Source organism: Uloborus diversus, chromosome 1 (genome assembly GCF_026930045.1).
Source record: "Uloborus diversus isolate 005 chromosome 1, Udiv.v.3.1, whole genome shotgun sequence".
NCBI classification, from domain to species: domain Eukaryota; kingdom Metazoa; phylum Arthropoda; class Arachnida; order Araneae; family Uloboridae; genus Uloborus; species Uloborus diversus.
Genome location: NC_072731.1, coordinates 37,987,972 through 38,002,626, shown reverse-complemented (window position 1 = coordinate 38,002,626; position 14,655 = coordinate 37,987,972).

Here is a 14,655-nt window from a genome sequence, read left to right as displayed (position 1 = left end):
ACATACGGCTCATAAAAATAAGTTTAGTTTAATAATGTTCTTTATTTTAGGAACTATGGGAAGGAATAATGGAACTTTATGTTTTAAAATATTTCTGTGTGGATAAAAAAACAATCAACATATATTATCTTCTTTAATACGGAATTTTTTGGCATAATTTATTATACAATCTCTTTTGTGATGCTTAAAGGAACGTAATATTGTTTTGAGATTTTAATATGCTTGATAAAACATTCTGCGATTATTTAGTGCATTTTTATTTTTTGATTCGCAACATGCTATTCTAATAAAATTCATGCTCATCAATTGTGAAATAGCAAACGTTTGTTTCTATTGCTTCAAACAATGCAAAGTATGATCCAATTCAAACTGTCTTTGTAGCAATGCAGTCCTTGCATTATCCAAATGCTAATCTATATTTAGTATTTGAGAGGGAGTGGCTTGAGCATAATATTATAAGTAATTTGATAAAAAACAACTATGCTGCCTTTAATTCGCCTTTAACAGTAACTTTTTTTAAAACTGTACTAAATGATTTGAAAAACTAAAGTTTATCTTTACTTGCATTCTTATTTTTATAATAAAACAGTTATATTGTACAGTATCCATTAGTTTACTTTGCATACATGTGTTAATTAATAGAGAGATGCCATGAATGAATTTTTATATACAAACTTTAAAAGAATCCAATAATCATGATATGTTTTTGCTTTATTTTAATAATCCTTTTTAAAATAAGCCTAAAATTTCGAAAAATAAGTAAATAAAGTAAAGTTAAATAAATACCTTTGTGCTTGAAGAGTAAAATAAATAAAAACGTTTAGCTGCAAATTTGCGGATTACTGCATACACGCATACTTTTCAAATATTGTGTGTGTGTAACTTATAATATAATATAGTTTTTATCAATTTGATATTGTATTGTTTTGCTTTTTAACACTTTTCTTTTGCATTTAGTGAGAAATCATTTCTTTTAATTTAAAATACCGCCGATGTGTGGCGCTGTCATCGTAACTATGTAATAAGCATCTCGGCAACGCCATGATATTTTGCAACATTTGCTTCTTCCGATGTGTTCTAATGAATCATTTATTTTATAGCAAGTACTTATACATTTTTAAACGATAGATCACTTTGAGAAAATCATTGTGCATACCACACTTACTTGCATACATGTGTAGCAAAATCATTATGCTTCCTCTCTTGGATTACATCCCTTTGCTGTGGATCATAATATTTGTTTTCAACAATGTAGGAATTTATGCAACAAGAGGTAAGTTTTTTGCCAATAACTGTCTCTTTTAATTTATATCACTCTTGTAATAAATGATTTTTAAAAAAATCTCACTCAAATCTGTTTTTTAACCATACATGTTTGCTAATTTCTGAATGTTATGCAAATCTCTAATATAAAAAATTTCGCATTTGCTAATTATATATTTTAAAAAGTTTAATTTTCCATTTTTCTCAAGCATCCCAAGTTTTTTTTCTCTTAAGAATCAATACTCTATGTCAATAAATTATTTTTATTTGAAAGTTTTCATTAATGCTGTTCCTAAAAACGATTACGGCAGCATTACTGTCAAATGCATCTATGTATATATTTTGAGTGAATCGAAGCTGGAATGCACCTAAGCGTCGTTCCGATACTGATTTTCTGGAGAAATAAATTTCCCATTCGCACAAAGCTGTTCACAACTCAGTATTCAATTATACCAATTATTTCCCTTTGATATTTTGATATTCACTGAATTTTTTACAATTTTTCCACTGATAAAACTATTTATTTATTTATTTTAAACTTTTTTTTTTTTGAAAAAAATTATACAGAGAAAGAAGAAATCTTTTAAAGTTTCAAGTTGATATAGTGGATAGGTTTTTAAAGAAATTCATAATTTCACTCATTCATAATTTCATTAAAAAACTAGTAAGAGTAGTTTTTTTTATTTGTTCATTTTATTTTACAAACATTTAACTTAGAAAACTGATACTCTTTCACTTCAAATTTAAAAAAAAAAATAATATGAATAAATAAATAATAAAAATAATAATTAATAAGTGTCTATTTTCTTTCCTTATTTTTAAAAGTATAAAATCTCTAAACTATTTCATCTTGGTACAATTTATAAACTGATATTGATTTGTGTTTGATGAAAAACTTCAAGTAAATTCTTTATCCAAGTAGATGCTTTGAGAATTAAGAAGTTTAGTTTTCAAGAAAACATCATGGAGGGAGACATGGCCTCAGTTACTTGTTTAGCAGCTACTAAAGCGTACCCTATTACTTATCAGTGGATGAAAAATGGAGAAGCAATATCCAAGAAATCCAGTAACATTCGCTTCAGTAACACAGAAGAGCTCTCTGCCCTAATCATAGACCCAGTTAGTCCTGAAGACAGCGGAAACTTTACATGCCTGGCAACGAACTCTGAAGGAACTGATACTTTGACAGCCGTTTTGAGAGTCAATGGTATTAGGTTTAGTATTTTCTTCTTTATTCGTATTAGTTATTCAGAGTACATTTGAGCCACAACTTCTCTATTTTAAACCTCCACAAATCGTATTTTAATATTTTTAAGATGTTCAGTAGTGAAAGAAACAGTCCTAAGCTATCGGATATTTATTTTTAACTTTAAAAAGATGATTATTTGATCTATTTAAAATGAGTTATTAGCCTGTTAAAAGCTGTTCTGCCATTAGGATTACCTTTGAGTCATATCTGAAATGAGAAGCAAATTTAACTACTTGAATAACATAATTTTTTCTTTAATGTAGCAAAATTAAATGTCTAATTGTGGAATATTTCCTATTTGTACTTCATAACACCAGGAAATTTCTATCATTTATAATATAGCAAAATTATTAAGATAAAGGAAGAGCACTTCTGACAACTGCAGAACAGTGATTTCAGAGTCATTATCTGATGCGATTAGCTTTGTACAAAATAGCCGATTGGTTTCGCACATTTCGCACTTGTTTCATAACCATGTTGAAAAAGTGCCGCACTAGGACTTCTAGGTTTCTTTTTTTTTAATCGAATGTGATAAGAAATTCAAAGTGGCGCAGATTTATCTGGCATGTTCAAAGTCGCCCTGCAATGCATTTCCTTGTGATGATCGAAATGCTGAATTTGTTTCCTTTGTAATTTTCTGCTATTTTTCCAACTAAAGAGACAGATAATTTTAAAAAATAACCTTTTTAAAGCTTGTTAAGCTTAAAAATGGCTTGACATTTGTCAGTAAATTTCCTAAATTTCAAACGTTAATTTATGATTTTGTTTTACTATCAACTGCTAAGCATTTGGAAACTGCATTGAAAAAATAAAGTGCTTTACTTAAGCATGTTATGAGGCATTAAGCATGCAATTAAAACATATATACACATCATTAATATTTATTATTAGTGAAATTAGTTAATTATTCATGATTTAATTCACTACCACGAATTTTTTTTTTTGCTTTTTTATGGTGCAAAATTGGTTAAAGTATATGACTTTTTCGTGAATCGACTTTCCCATAGTACAACAGAATGTGTGTTGTTGTTGTTGTTGTTGTTGCAAATCTCCGGTGTTTAGCAGCGCTAAACCAGGTCTATGAAATTCGTCACTCTCAAAAAATCCAACACCAACATTGGATCCGCCAAAAGATCCAATCTTGAAAGTCCCAGACAATTCAGTATATGTTCGGGGGTGGCCTGATGGTCGGCACACTTCACACAGGTTGGAAAAGTCTTTTTTCCATTGCAATAAGTCAATGATTTTAGGTGTCCACTAATGAGACTAGTGATGGTCGTCTGATCTCGCCTACTACACCTGAGAGATAATGCACCTCCCGGGCACTTCGCCTGGTACCAATTATGGGTAAGAGGGACAGTCCAGGAGGATTTTGCATCTCTTTTAGCCGTAGAAAATAGCTCCAAGTAAGTCAAAGAATCAGGTGTATATAATGGTTCACCAGTCCCTTTTTTAGCCAAGATATCGGCCATCTCGTTACCGTGTACATCAACGTGAGATGGAATCCACTGAAAATGCACTTCTTGAAAAGAAGAAATATGCTCCAGTTTGTTAGTAATAGAAACACCAGTACCATCACCCACTTTATGCCAATTAGAGAGGTACTGGATGGAACTTCGGCTATCTGACAGAATCCAAACGACTGAAGAGCCGGGAGAAGACAAAATTGAACCGAGCCCCTCATCGATAGCAATAAGCTCGCTTCTAAACACTGAGAAACAGTCTGGATTTCTTCTGCTTAATTTTGTTGCACACCCTTGGAATAAAATATAAACACCACTACCAGAGCAGTTACGTTCATCCTTACTACCATCCGTATACATTATAATACAGAATGTGTCTCAAGGTACAATAGGATATTGTATCTTGGGACCGCTTGGAACTTTTACTTGTAATGGCTTACATTTCATTATATTTTCAAACTGTTTGAATAAAAAAAATAAAAAAAACTACATATTGCATAGACGTTTGTTGGGGCATCTTAATGTGACTTTTCTTTTTTTAATTTGATTCAAATAATTGACGTTAAAAACTAAAATATTTAAAGTGTCCCGAGGTACAACACTCTCCCCTAATGTTCCTGGAAAAAGCTGTGGTAAGAACATTTTTGGGAAAAATTTAGAAAATTTTACGGTTTAATTTCATTTTACTATTTTAACTTAAAGTTTTCGAAATATGAACTTAAGTAAAAAATTGTAAAGCTGTAAATAAGTAAATATTTTAAGCATAATTTTCTACTTGTTTACAAATTGAACAGTCAAATCTAAAAATGTTTGATTTTAAAAATTGCTCGCTTCATTGCATTTCATTTGTGTTATTTTTTTTTTTTTTTGAATGCTGATAGTTTTTAAGATATAATACAACTTACCATTCACGAAAAAAATATTATTTTCATTTATAGCACCTCCTCGCTGGACAGTTTTACCAAATGACATTGTAACAACATTGGGCGCTTCTGTGATAACCTATTGCATTGCTGTTGGTTCTCCCGAACCTCGTATCAGATGGAACAAGAACAAAAGTATGTACCGTTAGCGTTTTAGTAAGCCTAACTTCTGATAATGACGTGAATTATGTGATGGTAAAGCTTTAAGAATAAAACCTTAATAACCGTAAGGGATAATGTTACTAATAGGCAAAATTGTCAGCTCCCAATATAATTTAATTTTGGTTCAAGTTATTTTTAAGTAATAATAACTGTAACTTAAATGAAAAGATATCTGAATATAAATAAACACCAGTTTTGAGTTTGTAGTTGTTTTTGCATGTAATTATTTTAATCTTTAAGTTAAAGGAAATTAAGAGCCATAACTTGCCTCGCGACAGAAAAATTGGGAGTTTATTAGTATAGTGTATAGTATTTGCAAGATTAAATTTAAATTAAATATCTATCAATAACATACTTTATAAATTGTTAAATTAAACTCTAATAGGACACGAAGCTCTGAGAAATCAGTTTTAGTTCTAACAGCAAGTTCAAACAGCAAAATTTTGTCTTTTTGCCTTTGAAATAAGTGGATATACAAAAATTATACAGATACTGAAGTGATAAACGAAATCTTAGCTTTGAGTAACTTTTATCCTTCTAACTGATATCATCTGAGTTACAATTATAGCAAATACAAAATTTAATGTTTCCGTTCGGGCAGTCTTTATGCACCGAAATCTGGCATTACTTTCTCTTTGTTTGCTGCGTCTAATGTACCGGTCTGCTCTGTCATGGTTTCCTTTTTTTTTCTAAATTACAAGGATTTTATGTTTTGACAGAAAGAAATTTTTCTTCATCATCACTTGGCAACTTTTAGTTGTCCTTCATTTTCTCCTTTTTTTTATTTCATCATTTTTTCACTTCTGGTAATCACACTCTGGTCTTCACACTTGTTTAAATGCCCAATATTGTTGGGGCTATTTTTTTGTGTGTTCCTGTTTTTCGTTTTTTTCCCTTCTAAATTCAACTTTTATATATTTTTCCAACTCAGATTTGGTGATTATGTCCAATATTTTTGGAGCTCTCTTTTTCTTTTGTCTGCTATTTTACTTCTGCTATTTTAATTTTAATTAAGTTTTATGCAATGATCTAACATTCTCAGATAAAATCATACAAGCTCTTGTGTCTTGTTCGAAATGAAAGCGAAAAGGTTTACAATAAATTTTCTGAGCATCCAGCTTAATTTCTGCTGCTGTTGTTTTCTGGAGTGATAGTAAGACCTTCTTAAGCTTCAACCGTAGATTCTGAAACATATGAATGATGAACAATGCAATTAGATTGAGCTTCATTTGTCAAAGGTTTACATTGAATCTTCTGAGCATCCAGCTTAATTCCTGCTGCTGTTGTTTTCTGGAGTGATAGTAAAACCTTCTTAAGCTTCAACTGTAGATTCTGAAACAGATGAATGATGAACAATGCAATTAGATTGAGCTTCATTTGTCACTTTTTGGAGACATTGAGTCTGACTTCTCAAAGGATTACTCTATTCTTAGCAGTTTTCATAACTGAACGTCCATTAATCAATATTTCCACATAATGTCTTATAACTTTATTTTTGTTTTCTCTTGTACATTTATTTATTCCTTTTGGGGGGGGGAGGGGGGAGGTATTCACATGTTTTATACTTTCAAAAAATTTACTATTAATTCTTCAATCAGGATAAAGTAACATAAAATATTTTGGAGCAATCAGTGGATTATTGCTAACTAATACTCATAAGATAACTAGGATGAATTTTAGATATTAGTAAAAGAATAAACCAGCAAAAAACTGCCCACTAATGCAGAAAAAGGAAAAAATGTCAAAGAAGGCCCATTGCCAGTGTATAACATTGCCAAACTATAGTGGTAGGGGAGACTAGGGCTAGTAGTGACACTTTTGTCATTTTTGATATTACCGTAAAATTTAAACTGATGCGTTCATTTAATGCATCATATCATTAGAGTAAACCTTGATCAATATATTTATAAACCAATTATCAACATTTTAGACTTTCTTCATGACACAAAATGAAATATGCATTGCCTCTAAGTTTGTCCAATCTTGCCCCGTAAAGGGGTAATAGTGATATGCTTGAAGCTCATTGTGACTCCCAAAGAAAGCGTACAAATACGTTGTAACACGTACGAATTAAGAAAGAAATGCAATTAAACGGGATATTTTACATTAAGATAAAATAATTACTCATTTATAATGCTCTGAACACAAAAAAGTACACCATCATGTTTACAATAACACTTTAAACGAAATGAAAATAAAATAGTTAAATTATTAACGCTTGTAAACTCTTTTTTTAGAGACACAATAAAAAACTGCGTTAATGGAAAAAGATAAAACGTAGACCAGCATTAATTTTTGGCCATGTTAATCTTTGACTTGGTACAATGTGTAGGCCCATGTAATAAAAGCCTATACCTATTTTTATAAACACTCATTATTATCGCTTGTTTCAACGTTAGATGTGCTGTTCATGCAAATGAAATAAGATATATTTTTTGGTACATTTGACACGAGACCAGTTTTAAGTGGTCTAGTCTACAGGTCTAGAAACTTTGTATTGTTCCAAGCAAACTAGACATAATCAATTTTTACCCCCTTTAGAGCTATTCGAATCTTTTTTCTACAATTTTTTTAAACAACGTCGATTTAATTTTTCGTGCACTTTTTGGCATTTCCGTACAGTTTAAATTTTGCGATTTCTTCTTCAATTTGTTTCTTGCGTTCTCTTTAGAAGCGATTGCTAGAATTACAGGTTTTAAAACACTTACGAGCGAAGTTCTTGCACTTTCGATTTCCAGCTTTAGGCCGTCTTTTTTTTTCTATAAAACGTACCACTGTTACAATGCTAATGTCGGCTGCCATTGGTACATCTAATTCAATGAGATTCCTCCGTTCTGAAGACTTCTCTACTTTCCACCTATCATTGATTAAATTTATTGATGAAGTGCGGGATTTGATAACAGCTTCATATTTATTATTCTCACTATCATTTTGGTCATCAACGCTCTCATCTCGCTTGGATAACGGACCGGGGCAAGTAGGGACACTCTCACAACCTGCCTCCTTGGTTTTGTCGCAACTAGCCCTGTGTTACGCCATTTTGAACTTTACTAAATAGTTTCCGAAATAGTAACATAATCAACAAATGAAATACATAGAAAAACAACTAGAAACATAGGTATTTAAACAATGTTAGGAAAGTTTTGACACCTCAGTGATCTTAGTGGCACTGACAATTCCAACGCAGGTCACAAAATTTACTTTTGCTGTAGAAAACACAATAAATATTTTTATCTTGAAAACAGTCCAACGCTATACTTCCAAACTTTCACAAGACACTGAGACTATCAACCTGCTCACTTACATGAGGCGACAGGAGTTGTAACCTATTGGCTCAGTCAGGAAGGTCGATGCACAACTTGCCCTTGGCACAACTAACCACGGTATCCCATAATTAAAGAAAGAAGAAAAAAAGAGAAATGATCTGCGAGACTTTTTGTGTTATATATTCGAAATTGTTAACTGTAAATTATTCATCTAACTGGATTAATATAAAAGGTAAAGTTCGTTGTTTAATTGCATTCATTGTGTTTAAATGTAACTACCATTCCAACAATTTCACTTTGAGATGAGTAGAGTCATTGTGTAGAACTCGACCGATGCATCGACCTGGTCGATGGTTCAACAATTTAGTCATTGGCCTCGGCGGCCGATGCGAACTTGGAGGAAACATCGGCCCATCGGCCTTAAAAAACATCGAAAAGCTGATGGAATTGGCCGATGTTTTCGAAAAAAAAAAAGGATCTTTGCTGCTTTACTTTTTAATACAAAGTAAAGGCAGTTGTTGTATTCATATAAAATTTTTTACTTCCATTTCAGTATGAATTTCTATTTTAGTCACCACTCAAAAACTTTTTAATACTGCATTCAGGTACAAACACGTTAATTATTGCGTTGTTTTTTGCGGCTGGATGTACGGTGTATCTCTTACTAGAAGCTCGCCCCGTCCTAGTTCGGGTTGAAAGAACTATCTATCTTAAATAAATATTATTAAGATCCTTTTTATTTGAAAATTTATAGTAATCAATACGTTTTTGCTTCTTTCTTGTGAGGTTTGAAACAAATTGATTTACCTCATTTCCGGATCAAAATAGACCAACATATTTCTCACTGAACAATACAATTTTCCCGTATGTATAACGTTGCACTAAGTATCGTATAGTCGTACGTTTGATGATGGTGATGGCATAAGAAAATTTCATTGGATATTGTAATCACTTAAATTGGAAAAGGAAATATGCAGGGAACATGGGGATGCAAGGATTATGAGACAACTGATATAGTGCTGTAAGAACAAACTCGAAATCATATTATTCCGTAGTGAATTTCATTGGGCTTGAATTCCATTGAATAGATTAGACAAATTAAAGTTTCGCAATAAAATTATTGGGATGGCGACTTTAATTTAAGAAGCCTGAAGAGAAGTCCAGAGGAGTACCCTATTGAAGAAATTCTTCCAATTGCCTGTTTTTCTTTATAAACATTCGGAGTCTTTCTGGAGGAGATATTCAAAGTAGTTTAAAAGTGGAATGGTCAGTTTTTATACCTCTAAGTAAAGTCCCTGCAGTTCCGTAAAAATATCGCAAAAGCCTGTTAATTGATTTTTGATAGTGTTGAAATGATTAATTTTTTCCATTTCCACCGGTTATGCCGATCAACATTAATTTGCGTTCCTGTTTTTCATGTACCAATCATTTTATAATAGAATTTTTCCGTTGATTTTCCGTTCTCCGGTGGTGGTAAAAAAAAGTCCCTTGTTGAGAGTCCGCTTTATTCAAAAATGCTGCCTTAAACTTTTATATTTTTTAACATTGAATGACAATTATAGTATTTCTGCTGAAACTCTCTTTGCAATATGTCGTCAAAGAAATCTTTTTAAAATGTTTGCCGTGAAACAATAGGGTTTAAAAGTTGACATAAAAGTTAAAATAGTTGTAAACAATCATTTGAGTTTAGAGGCGTGGTCAGAAAGTTACATGTATAAACTAAGGTTAGTTTCCAAGGTATGTCGCAGTCTATAAGACCGAGTTCTTTGTATGCTGCTTGATTTGTTGGCAGCATCTGTAACTGTTAATTGACTTTAAATATGTGGGACCACGGAAATGTTCCAAAGGAATTCTTATGGGACCGAATTCAGATTAGCTATTACAATAAATATTGTATTTTCTACTAAGAGGTGAGTCTTTTTCAACCCCGGGATGCCTTTTAACGTGTTGTACTCGTTTTCTCCGGAAAACTTGCTTTTTTTCATATGCCTGTAACTTTTTTTTTTTTTTTTGTAGTTTCCTTCTGATAGAATAATTGTGATCTTTGTTAGTTTATTACATCGTTTTTAATGCTTAAATACGGTAATCATAAAAAATAGTTCCGCAAATTCCCCCCCCCCCCTCTTTGTCAAATTCTTTCCTCTACACTGTTTTTTGTTCATTGTAGTTTAACTCTTAACTTTGAAAGTACGATAATTGTGTTCAACCACTGTTTCAGCTAAGAATTTTCTAAACTAAATGTACTAATTGAATGCATGCAAATTACGACTTTTAGGAACACGAATTATTATCGTCATCTACTTTACTTGAATTCAAAAACTGATTTTCCCAAAGAGAATCGAAGTTTAATTTCCTTTAATTAAATTCCAAAGCGTAAACAGTAGGTGACTCTAAATTCAATGTCCTAGGCTAATAGAATGCTACATACCCTATCTTTTGCAGCCTCAAACACATGAATAAGTTTTGGCGGTTCGTATGGCGGCATCGTGATATTTTTATCTTTCATTGCCCATTATTCAGCATTCAGTTCGTAGGAGCACCTTCAACCATTCTGTCATTGCGGATGTGGAGCAATCGGGGCACGTTTTAACCCGACTGAGCTTGCGCGACGCAAAGGAGTTTAATGTGTTTATAAGTCTATGTACGTATGAATGCTTGTTCCTATGTGGCGTTGTAGAGGCTAAACGCCCTGGCCAATTTTGATGATTCTTACGTCATTACGTATATAAGAACAAAACAGTACGAAACATGAACCGGTAACGAAGATAACTTATGAGTTTTAAAAAATAGTGTAAAGAAATATATGCATAATTTTAAAGTTTGTGTCACTCAGTAAAAATGCACCTTTCATATAGTGAAGGAATTTTTTAAATAGGTGCGGTGGTTCCGGAGATTACCTCGAACATATAAACGTACTAAATCCGCTATCTCTCTTTATAATATTAGTATATATAAGTCATGACTCAAAAATGGTTAGCTGTAGAAGGTTAAAATTTCGTATGTGGGGTCTGCGTACGTTCCAGTTGTGCACTTCCCTTTTTATTTTCAATCGGGTGCTCTAAAAGGCCTATTTACTCATATTTTTGTGACTATTAATTACTTATTTCAATGCAAAACTAATACAGCGTTTTATACTGATGATCATTTGATGATATACTGTCAATTGGAGACCAACCTGGTAATAAATATGAGATGGTGAAACCAGTTTTTGTGACATTTTGTTAGATTTCCGTTGAACCGACGGTAATTTTTAATTTTTTGATATTTGTAATATGAATCTCCGTAATGCAGTTTTTTCTGTATCGCTTCGGCGGAGTTACAAGTTTGGCCCCCATCGAAATACATTTTTGGGCCCTCTTTCTTTATCACGGAAGTTGTAAAACATTTATCATTAGTCTTTTTCTAACTCCTTCGGGGCCCCCTATGTTCATGGGGCCTCTCGCGCAATTGCAACACTTGTAATATTTAAAATCCGCCACTGCACGTCAAAACAAAAACTGGGGTGCAAGTTTTAAAAGAGTTTTTCTGTTCTCTCTAAGACAGGGGTTCTCAAACTGAGGCGGGAGAGGTGCACACCTCCCTAGTGGGCGAAGAAGAGTGTCCTGGGAGGCTTGCATGTATAGAAAAAAAATAAAAGTAAAACTAACTATAATTTGCCCAGTTTTGTGCTCACATGTGAATATTTTCTACTTATCGCCTTCTTCAGGTGGTTGGTGTAGTTTTCATCCACATATGAGTGAATCTGAATTTCTAGCATTAGCACCACATACAAAGTCAAAACATCGAAGAAAGTATTGAAAGTAATCTGATGCACTGCGTTAATTACAACCTAACATTCAGAAATTTATCAATCACAATGGCAGCCCCCCCCCCCCCACCCACACCACCAACGTAGCTGGTCTTATAGGCCGATCTGTCTTAGATCATAGATTTCCTCAAATTAATGAGTATTAGTTCTTTGCATCTTTGATTTCGTGAGTTCTAATAATAACCGGCTCAAAATAGTTATATGTGTAGTAGTAATATATATATATATATATATATATATATATATATATATATATATATATATATATATATATATATATATATATATATATATATATATATATATATATATATATATATATATATATATATATATATATATATATATATATTGCGTATGAACTTACTATACTTTTACTTAATACCCTGCTTCAGTTTCAATTTACGATTTTCCGATTGCACTATGCTTGTATTGACCAAATATAGTTGAGGTATAGAGGGGTGGGGGAATAGGTGAGACCAGTGGCGTAGAGGGGCGGTTCGCCCCGGGCGGCACTTTTTTATTGGCAGCAATTTTACTCTCAATATGTGGGAAAAACAAACGTATTTTCCGAAAAAAGATAGTATATTTTTAATCTATATTTGCAATCAAGTAGAAAATCTCTTAGAAATGTAAGTCTTTCGTATAACTACCAGAATAAAATTACTTAGATACCAAACAAGAGTTTTTCTTGTTAGCATATCAGTACAATGCCTTGTTTTTCTCTTAGGGGATGCCAGAGGAAAATCGTACAACCAATGTTTTTTTCTACGGTAGAGTTTAACTCGAGGAGGAAGAAAACAACAAAGTTTTCCTAAATTTCGTTTTAGAAAAAGTTAACACTTAATTATAACAGAGTTTCTTGAAATCCTCCTTTGAAAAACTTCCCTTTCTCAACATCAGGAAAATGGTGGCAAGAGTAAGAAAGGGAGGGGGGAGGATTCTTCAAATCCCAGACAATCTTAGTAACTCATTTCCGTATTATTTCTTTTTTTGCCATCGGCATCGGTCATCGGCCATTTGAAGAAAAACAATCGGCCATCGGCAATTGGCCATCTTTGAACAATGGGCCAACAATCGGCATCGGCCCATCAGCCAAAAAATGCCATCGGTCGAGTTTTATCATTGTGTGGAATGAAAATAAGTAGCCATAAACTGCGCTTTTCATTTTGATCGCCGCTTATTAAAGTCCACACTATTCTGAAGACACACTATGGCCATTAGGGCAGTTGATGCACAAGTTGGTATCGCGTTATTTGAATTTCAATACATGAGCAGAACAGTTAGCTATTAATAAAACTAAACATTAGAAAAAGAAGGCTACAGAAAAAACGTTTTGTCATAACTCTATGAAATTCATGGAAAAAATCGCTTTAATGAAATTCAAATGTTAATTCAATTATATCTTCACTTGATAAAATTTAAATACGCGTAATTAATAGATTTAATACAAAAACAAAAAATTCTGAATATCAACGATTTAAAAGTGACTTAAAAGTAAAAATGATTCAACAAAATTTTTAATAGAAATGATTTTGTTACAGGTGACAAAAGTTTTGAAAAGACCCAACTAGGAAGCTCAGAGTTAATTTCAGGACTATCAACCAATAGTAGCATTTTCAAAATTCTATCTATTTCTTACGAAGATTCTGGATCTTACGAATGCGAAGCTGATAACGGGGTTCCTCCACGTATCAAAGCAAACTTTACAATTACAATTAGAGGTAAAAAAAATGCCATTTCTTATCTGATGTTGTTAGACACAGTTCCAACTTTAACATTAAAATTCTGTCAAAAGTGTACTGTGTTTATTTTCTGTCAATTAAAACTATTTAAGATACTTTACTATTATTATCGCCATTTTTATAAGAAATATGGTGACTTAATAGATTCACTCGCTGTCGTAAACGGTTTGAGCGTTAATAAGTTCATTGACCTCATAACTATTTTCTCTGGAAAGTGAAATAATTCCCGATTTTTTGTTATTCATGCTTTTTTTTTCAATAAGACAGATTAACTATCGTAAAATATTTTTTTCCAAACGTACTTACTTTAAAAATCTTTACTTAATGGAAATATGTACCAAACAAGCTCGATATTCTTTATGAGTCAGTATATCATAGAAAAACTCTGAAACTATTTTAAGTTAACATTAACATACATCGCATACACGTATACTGAGTAATTAAGTAATATTAATTAATTAGTACTCTTTCAAAAAAACCTTTAAGAGATTTTTCTGATTGCTAATAAAAAATAACATTTCGACTGTGCGTTTCTTCTTTACTTGTACGTGTTGGAGTTTTATGAGCTTTAACCAATACTTATGGTTGGAACACAACAGGAAATTTATCCTGTTAAACGCATATGAAGAGCAATAAAAGTGGTTGACAACAGAGACTGCTCAATTTCGTAACGTGGTTTCATTAAACACCGTTGTTAAAAAAAAAATTGTATCATGAACATCAACTTCATCCTTGTACCCGATGGTTCTCAGACCCGACTCTGGTGCTTCAATTAA